This window comes from Xiphophorus maculatus, chromosome 3 (genome assembly GCF_002775205.1).
Source record: "Xiphophorus maculatus strain JP 163 A chromosome 3, X_maculatus-5.0-male, whole genome shotgun sequence".
Classification (NCBI taxonomy): Eukaryota; Metazoa; Chordata; class Actinopteri; order Cyprinodontiformes; family Poeciliidae; genus Xiphophorus; species Xiphophorus maculatus.
Window position 1 is genome coordinate 26,816,371 of NC_036445.1, and position 9,386 is coordinate 26,825,756.

The following is a 9,386-nucleotide window of genomic DNA, read 5'->3' on the forward strand; positions in this document are numbered from 1 at the left end:
TCTATTTGTGACAACTAGACACTCAACTAGAGTATTTTCTTAGAAGCGGACAAGCATTAGAAACCCCCGTTCACATAGTTTGCCAGGGTTTATGATTTGTTTGTCAAAAACTTGCTTTACCACAAATACCTCATCTTCTCTTGTACTCGTGCATCCAGTAGAGTACTTCCCTCATGAGCTGAAGGTTTAATTAATTACATCCTCAGTAAAAAAGCATTGAGCTCTTGGATGCAACACAACAACACAGTGAAAGCTTCCTCCGTCTGGCCTGTGTCACGCTTCTTGATTCACAATTGCGTCAGAGTGCTGAGGCCGTCGCAAGAAGTTTTTGGCTGAAGTGTCTGCCTGCCACTAGCAGAAAAAACAGACCATCTCTTCCTCTTCTGAATGTCACGAAGCTTTGCTCTCTCGTCCGGATTCCAGTGGTCTGTTGGCAGGGTTCTGCAAGGGCAAGTCTTCTGATCGTTGGCCCTTGAGATCCAGTCGCCATCGTTTCACCTCTAATTGTTGATTGATCTCGGGGGCCTTTCGGGGCTGGTGCGTTTTTCTCCCATGCAGATTAAACTATATTGCTTGAAGTCGTTTCAAGCGACATGGTTTCTGCAAGGTCAGAGGGCAACTGCATACTAGTGGCTAATGGTAGCAAATAATGTCAATCTTGTCAAACGAGCCACTGGTGCGGCTCACTCTAGCCTCTCTGTGGAATCCTAGGAATGGACTCACCAGGTGAAGACTATTTACTGGAAAGACAGGAAACTCTCTGAGCTCTAAACTTGATTCTCTTGCTCCTGCTTTGGATATGTGCGCAAACGGACTGAGCCTGGGTGTTAAACTTCAAGCTGTGGACAAAGAGTGACGTTTAAATAAACTGGTTGATTTCCTGTTCACAGAATAAAACTCACCCTTTCACTTTTGAGTGGTTGTGCTTTCGTTTGGAACAACACGCAGGAACCTGCACATTAAAGAAAGATTACAGGTTTAATAAAGCTATCTATGTCATTTGATTATTAATTGGAAAATAATATTTACATCTCAGAAAATTAGGACCCACATTTTGATGAGGCTTGTGTGACGGTACCTATGCTTTCCCGATTGGCAACTTGAATTTTAAGATAACTAATTTAATAATACTATAAAGTTACCTTTAAGGCGCACAGGCCCGCTACATATGAGGCACGAGACAATTCCACTCAATCCAATCAGTTTATTTATTTCAATTTTCTAGTCAGAAATATATTAGTTTAAAATCACTCACACATTAAAATGACATTTACGGCTCAACTCGAAGCTGGCAGGGACCTACAAAGGAAACACAGCAAACCAAATAAAAGAAAATCGTGCACCAAACCAAAGAAAATACCACCACCCAGAAAGTCCACCACCGACACCACGAGCTGGCCGTTCCTGTCAACAAAAGAAAAGACATTCAAATTACATACATTTCTTGGTTATACAGTTCAGTCCTCACAAATCAAGCAATAGCAGTCCAAGTTAGGAGTCCGTCCTGAGACGAACCGCCGCGCCACAGCAAACGCCAGCCAGAGCGACACCAGAGGGATCAGGACGAGCTGGTCATGAACCAGCCTGAATCAGCCACACTGGACGAGAGTCAAAAGCCAGCTTACGCCGACCAGGACAGCGGGTATGAAGCCGACAACCAGGGCGACGGGCAGGCCGCCGTCAGCCGACGACGAATAACCAGGTCACAGGCGGACGGACCGTCAACCAGGGACAACAGAGTACGGGCAAGCAGCCGGCCAAGGACAAACAGCAGCATCTATCAAACATACATGTCAAAAATAGAATCTGGAAGCATACGTAAAATGAGCTTTCGCTTACCACTGAGCTTGATGCGTTATGCCTCTGGCAGGGAAAAGAAGCAGTCAGCTGGTACAAGTCACCTAGATGTTACAAGTAAAGCTGAGCTAAAGCTAGACTTACAGATATTAAAGGTGTGAGAAGCTTCTTACCAGAAGAAAGCTTGAACAGCAATTAATGGATTAAGCGCGTCAGTCGTATAGCGCCAGTAAACAGTGAAGTCTGAACCGGAAGGAGAATGTGTTGTCTACCAGGTGAGGGAGGGCCCTTTATATGCAGGCAGCGCTACAACCAATTAAAGTCAGGCACTTGTGTGGTGCGTTCAGGGCCCACAGGGCATACTGCCACACTTGTTTGCTAAACCTTTAAGCAGGTCTTACACACACTTTTCATTCATCCAATGTTTTGTGTCAAAATGTCTACATTGGTCGGGTGTAATAAATTAATCCTCATAGAAATTCAATTAGTTTTCATTAGCTGTATGCAAAAAGACTTAAAAGTTAACAGAAAAAAAAGGACTGGAAAATAAATGTGTGCGTAATTACTCTGTTTAATGTGTTTCACTTTGTGAATTAAATAAACTTTCATTCATTGTGAAACAACAGCTGAGTTATTGTTCAGCTGATATTTCAATTGTATTCTTCACAGTGTGATAAGTCGGACAAGTTAATATGAAGAAGTTAATTATTATATGCTCAGATTGACCCCACAATGTTTAACAGCTCTGGTTTAAAATAAAAATTGGAACAGTTTAACAAGAGTACCGAGTAGCCACTGCTTTCCACTTTGGGACTTTGTGTTGTTGTTTTTTTGGGTTTTTTTTTTTTCTTTGCAACTAGGAATACTTCCAAATGTATTTTTCTTCTACGTGATGAAAAAGTGCAGCAGATTGACCAGCTGCAGGTGGTCTGCTGCTGTGTGCTCGACCTTGCAGCGTCGAGTTAATCCACGTTCCAAACAACCAGAGGAAACCTTGGTCACTCGGACACTTTCTTTCAAAAATCTCAATAAAGGTACTCCAGCAACAAACCTGAGAATGTTTGTGATTTTTGAAATAATTTTATTGTTTATGTTGATATCAATACTCTGTCCATTCCTATCATTCTCTCACTCGTACCATAAGACAGGAAAAGCCTTCCAGTTTTGGACTTCTTGTCCGATATGTAATCTGTTGGTTAGTTTTATATTGAAGCTGAAAAAAATATTGGTGAGATTCCTTTCATTTTAAAGTACAATTTTCAGTAGATAAATTCTGGCTTGTTGTACAGCCTCATAACCCCACATTCAAAACTAGTATAAAGAAATGACATGCATGACTAATGTGTCTAGTTACACCCCTTATTTTAACAATTAGCACAGATTCAAATTATGATACAAGTTGTTCTGTGCTCTGAAAGAACAGATACTAACATTGTGTGATCACAGATTATATTTATACCAGTATCTGGGGTTTCTTCCTAGTTGTGATGTAGCCCAGTGAGCTCTGTTTTGGTGAAAATACATCTAAAAAATGTCCATGCGCTGGAGGTTTCTAGGGCTCTCTTAATTAAAATTGACAAATAAATACATTTTTACTCAAGTAAAAAGTAGTTATCCAAAAAATGACTGACGTAAGAGTAAAAACTTACTTGGTAAAAAGTCTACTCAAGTACTTAGTAACTGATGAAATTATCAGTCATTTAATATTTAAAAATGACATCAGACGGACCAAAATATAAAGTTAAGTGGAAATTTTGGACAAAACTGGCAATAACTCATAAGTAACAACAACAACAAAAAAAAAAACAACCAAAAAAAAAAAGAATCAGGAAAAAGAAAAACATTTTCCAAATCAGTTTGTTTCAATAAAAAAAACTTATGACACTTTAACAAAAACTGCAAGTGCGTCTGGTGAATTTTTGGTTAAAACATGTTTGTCTTTCATTCAGTGGGTAGAAAATCCAGAAATTTTATGGTAGCGATACCTTATGACGAAATTCCTCAAGTAAAAATAAAAAGTTCAGCATAGTAAAAACACTCATAGAAGTACGCTTTTTCAAAAAGGTTACTCAAGTAAATGTAACTACTTGCTACTCAGCTCTGGTTACATCATGTTACTAATTGCACTCGGTGAGATTTTTCTTCTTTTGGTGTGCTAATGTGTACCAGGCTTAAACCTTGGTACAGAAAAAAGCCCTTTTTTTTTGTATTCTCAAAACTTCCATTTTTTATTTACTGTTTGTATTTTTTTTCATCTGGATTCATTCAGAGGTTCATAAATTTCACCAGGAACGCTGCGTACCCTGCTTGTCTTTGCCTTGTAGCCTGTTCACTCCCCGTTTTTCTGGATTTATCATAGCTTTTTTTTTTTTTTTTTTGTCATAATGATCTGCACACAGACACGTCAGGGAGTGGACTTAGCTCCGCTGTCTCACAGGTCAGAAGCTACGAACCGGGACTTTGTCTTTGTCTCCTTTAGGGGTCACATGACTATGGAGGCGAATCCGCACCAGGGGGTTTAGGGTTTTGGGAGGGGAGATTTGCTGCTTTTGAATTTCTATCTGCCCCTGGAGAGAGATCAGTAAGTTTTCCCGCTGTAGCTGTCAGCGCTCCGTGACCTCATCCTTCAGCCTCGGCATTTTTCTGACGCCATTTTTCACAATGCTATTGGATTTGATACAAACATCGAGTGGAACGTCAAGACCAGTGTTCCCTGTCAGCTGCGCGCTTGCGCAATCGCGCACTGCTCGCACATTCTCAGCGCACAATAAAATCTATGCAGCGCATAAAATAAAACCCAACCTAAACTATACATTGAGTCTGACATCAGTTTTAACTATGGACCAATAACGTATAACGATCTAACCCGGTGAGTCACAGGTGTCCAGCCAATGATACGATATGGTTCAATTACGATACGCAGCCAATCATCGCATGCTATTTATTGTGTGTAGGTGCCTTGCGCTGTGGCACCGTGCGGATTTGCTAGGTAGGAAAAGTGCGGCGGAGTTAAGAGACGGGAAAGTTACCACCCTATCATGGCTAAGCGAACAGCGGGCAGTGGGATATCCACTCATCAAGCCAAAGTAAAACAGAAATGAGCTTCTTTTAAGATGGAATGGCTGTCGGAGCTTGTGCAAAAAAGAAGAACAAGTGGTGAAACTGGGTGAGATTTTTTCATTTTCGAGTGAGAGAAAGGTTTACTCTGCAAAACATGCAGCGAAGCCAAAGTAGCGAGCGAGTTTTCAGAGGGAAGAATGTGGACTGAATGGAAGTTGGGACAACCACTGGAGAGGTGAGAAAGAAAGACAGACGTGAAAAAACTGCGTAATTAATATTTTACAGACAAAGAGTTACAAGACTTTATACACTATCGCAAGCTAGAGCACACATTTCATTGTGCAGAATGTGAATGTTTGAATGTGAACAAAAAGTTATGTCTGAACGGTGAAATTGTCTCATTTCTCACCAAAGCAGGACTCTTATATAGAACATACTATGCATCTCATGAACAGCAATGTTTTGTTTTTTTTTATTGTAAGTGGGGCAAATCACTTATATTAAAAGCAAACTAATGGAAGTTGCTGCTGTAATCTTGATTCTTTTAATAAGCCATGCAACTTTCTATGATCCCAGATTTATAACAGGTGTAATACTGGTGTGTGGCCATCGTGCGCACACCTGATGTCGCTCCCAGTGGTCCTCAGTGTACTCAGGGAGCCTGTGTGTATGCCCAGACACCTGAAAAATTAGAGGGAACATTGTTCAAGACGTTTCATTCTGTGGGTAACTGTGCAAAAAGAGCGAATGGAAAAAGAAAGAGATGAAGTCTCTCACAGAAAACTGATCAAAAGGTATCAGGTGAAAAGAAACGCATCCCACTCAGACTCTAGCAATGCCATGCAGTTAACTGCATCACAGTCCAGGTCAGAGACTACAGTTCTGGCTGAAAAATGTATCGCGATATAAGGATTTCATATTGGTCGATACTGATAATTATTGATTAGTTTCTTTTGTCTTAAATATGTGAAGTACTGCCACACTGGTGACATTTCCTGTTTTTGCCAGTTTTCTCTCAAGCTGTTGTTCTCATTTCCTCCTGTCATTCCACACTGCCATTATTTTTAAATACCTTTGAGGCTCGGTGGCAAAACATGAAACTGTTGGTGCGCAAGTTGTTCGAGATGAAGTTGCTATAGGTAACCAAAGAGTGAGTGAGTTAGTTGATGCCACCAACCTTGATTTGTTGTTTTATTTTTAATTGGGCTAACCTTAGTTAACATATTTGTCAAAAATCTGTGAAAGAGCCATTTTGCCATCCTGTTGAATATGAAGCCAATTTCAGGATTTATTGTTTCATGTTTTGAAACCAAACTAGGTAGAGGTGTTGTTCTGAGTAATAAAGACATCTAAATTGAAAATGTAGAAATTTCTGTAGGGGAAATTATGGTATTTTGACATATTGCAAATTTGCAGGAACCTTGTGTTTCTGGTTTGCATGCCCACCAAAAAGCACATGAATTTAAATACAGCTGCTAACATTTAAGTAATGTAACAGACAAAATGTTACCCGTTTCCAGAATCCCACTGTATTTCTAAATCTTGTGGCCTTTCGGCGTTCTGCACGATTTTTGCTTTTTTTCAAACTCCCTTAAAGTAGACATCTTTCTTCTAAACGACGAGCAAGAACTACATTAAAGAACGACACGGGGACATCGAAAAGCAAGTATTTCTTCAACCCGCAAGCACCAGTGACCAAATCTAAAAGATTGGTTAATTCCCGTGTTGACCTGATTAGCAGCTGGTGAGTTGGCAGCCAGGCCTTTTCAACCCAGCGAGGTGCCGGCCGGCGAGGCTAATGAGCTCTAAGCCGCACGGCTGTGCCTCGCTCTGCTTTCTCCTAACCACCTTTCAAGTCCGACCTGATTTCCAAAGAGGCGATTCAGAGTTCGGAACCCTGAAAGTTCTTGGCCTCTCTCCCTCGAGAGGAAAAAACAAAAACAAAACAAAAACCGAACTCGGCGTCGCTCTCGTTCCTGTTTTGAGAAGGAAAACCTGTCGCTTTTTAAACCGGCTCCCGTCAGAGCTTTTGGAAGCCCGGACAAAACTCCGGCTGAAGCAGGTCAGATGACTTTTGTTTAACGTCGGCTTCTCGCTATCCATCATTCTGTCCGCATGGGTGTCATAAAAGCAAGTATGTGTGCCAGTGTGTTTATTCATGTGTTTTACGCCTGCCGAGTCTGAAAAGAACAAGGAAGAAAAAAAAAATCACTGTAAGATCTCTCTCCTCGCTTGCCGCGAATGTTCAGAGGAGCCGGCAAAACAATCCGGTTCACTAGAACTTGTCATTCCAAATTGACCCTAAAAACAATTAAGCCATAGGGACCATTAACTATGTATAACCACCATAAAACATGCTGCTGCACCAGAAGAAGAAAAAAGGGGGTAAAGCCGTGGTCACAGGAAATGAGGTAATAAGGACTACACTGCTAGTCAACCTGTCTTGCCGCTACACAGCCTTGCTGACCTGAGGGGAGCCAGATGATTTTTTTTTCTATTTCTTTGCTTTTTCTTCAGGGTGGGGAGAAGGAGAGACGAGGGGTGAACCGGTGGCGGCGTTGGAGCAAAGCATGTTCTCTAATCTCGAGCTCAGCCAGGCGATCTCATGATGCAGGAGGCTTAGCCACTGCAGTGAAAGCAATCTAATGGCCAGTGAGTAATCAACACTATTACCTGTCTGGACTAATAACCCTTAAGCCTAGTCCACTGGAGCAGGGAAAGTTTTCCCTTCTAGCAGAAAAAAAAGAGGGAAAGATGGGGTAAAAAAAAAAGGGGGGGTGGGGGTGGGGGGGGGAGGGTCCGACACACAAAATAGAAACGTAAACATGCGTTTGATTTATCGTCGGCTGCTGCAAAAACTTCCTCCTCGACAACTAGGAGTAACGTTTGTTTGGCGGAGTCGGAGGAATTTAAAACTGTCGTGCGGTTGATTTATTCCTCTATGTTTTGCTCTAAACCCCTTTCCCAGCTTGCTTAAGAATTTCAGCGAAACCTGCATGATTATAATCAAGGGATCGAGAACATATAGTGGAATCATAACTCTTCGAGTTGCTTTACAATAATAATAATAATTAAAAAAAAAAAAAAAGCATGTAGCACATCTACATCTGGTTTAAAAAATGTCCTTATTGTTTTTTGGGCAAGGCCAAAGCTGGTTCAGATGGAGCAATGAGAGGGAGGGCTTTGATTAGAGTTATTGGACGCAACAAACATATTTTGGTTAACTGATGGGGTTAGGGTAACCTGTAAAGAACCTGTGTCCTTGGCGGTATTTTTATATGTCAGCCACAACCCTTCCGCAGTGATGGTTAAATTCATCTCCCAGAAATGTCCACAAAATAAATCTCTCTCCCCCCGCACCCCCCTTTCTTTTTTTTTTGTGGCTATTACAAGCTCTTTTAGTTCAGAATTACAGTTCCTCGGCTACAATTTTAAAAGTCCCGCAATCTGAACACCATAAAAACTCATCTGTGATCCCCCAAAATTGTAACTTTGTGAAAGTTGCTTTCGCGCAGACAGTCTGGTCCACAACCTCAACAGCATACAACCGTTTCTCTGCTCCAGTGTGCTCGCGAGTTGCGATTGTTGCTCTTCAAATGATCAGAAACTTGTTTTGTGGTGTGATGTTTTTTGGGTAACACATTTGCCCTGAAAGAATCTTGATTAATTTGACTACAGCCACAAATTAAGGTCGGGGTTTTGCCGTCTTCAAAACTCACAAAATTGCTTCTACGGTTAAAACAAGATGTTTACCAAAAACCAAATAAAAAGACACAAACACTTTTTTTTTCTCTCACCGTCTTAAGCTAAATCAGACCAAACCTCTGTTTGGCCAAATGATTTTTATTTTCTAAATCAGTAACCTAAAAGGTTTAACCCAAGTCATACGGCTTAAAAGGCCATTATCCCGCATACAGAGCAAGTATATGTAAACTTCTGAATTTAAGGAAAGTTACAAAAATAAATCTCTAAAAAAAAAAGATGTTCTCGCTAAGTTTTCTGGCATTTAGGAAATATTAACAATTTAGCTAATTCTAACTAAGCTAAAACAAAGAACGCCTGGTCTGATTTAGCTTTAAACATTGAGAAATAAATGTGTGTCTTTTTATTCAGTGTATGCAAATATCTGGTTTAGCTGTTTATATAGGTTGTGTCAGTTTATCTTGTTCCAGCCAAGCTTTTTATTTAGGAAGGCATATTTAATGAAGTTCAGTCATAGAAAACCGACAAACTAGGCTTGTTAAAATAAGCAATAAATCAATTAATAGCACGGTAAATTAAAACAAACTCAATAATTTATCGTTTTCTTTCTTTCTTTCTACCAAAAACCTGGCTGATAAAAGTCTTCAGTCTGGTTGTTTGGTCTCAACTAGACGTGTTTTTGAAGGACAATTTCGTTGTCAGAAACTTCATTATTCATTTTGTTTATCGTTTGTGCTGTTTTGTCTCTTTATTTTGGATAAATAAAATGTCAGTCTCAGTGATGAACGTTCATTAGAATTTGAAGTCTACTGATCTTTGAGAATGTG

The 9,386-nt window shown here is 40.4% G+C and overlaps 1 long non-coding RNA gene across 1 annotated transcript; it reads right to left on the minus strand.

Annotated features, from left to right (window-relative positions):
- Positions 1 to 1,075: 1,075 nt before the first annotated feature.
- Positions 1,076 to 2,166, minus strand: LOC111608074. The gene is made up of 3 exons (XR_002752521.1): positions 1,971 to 2,166; positions 1,840 to 1,901; positions 1,076 to 1,777 (listed from the first exon to the last, which is right to left on the minus strand). It is a non-coding gene; the product is annotated as an uncharacterized LOC111608074 (long non-coding RNA).
- Between the last annotated feature and the right edge of the window lie 7,220 nt (positions 2,167 to 9,386).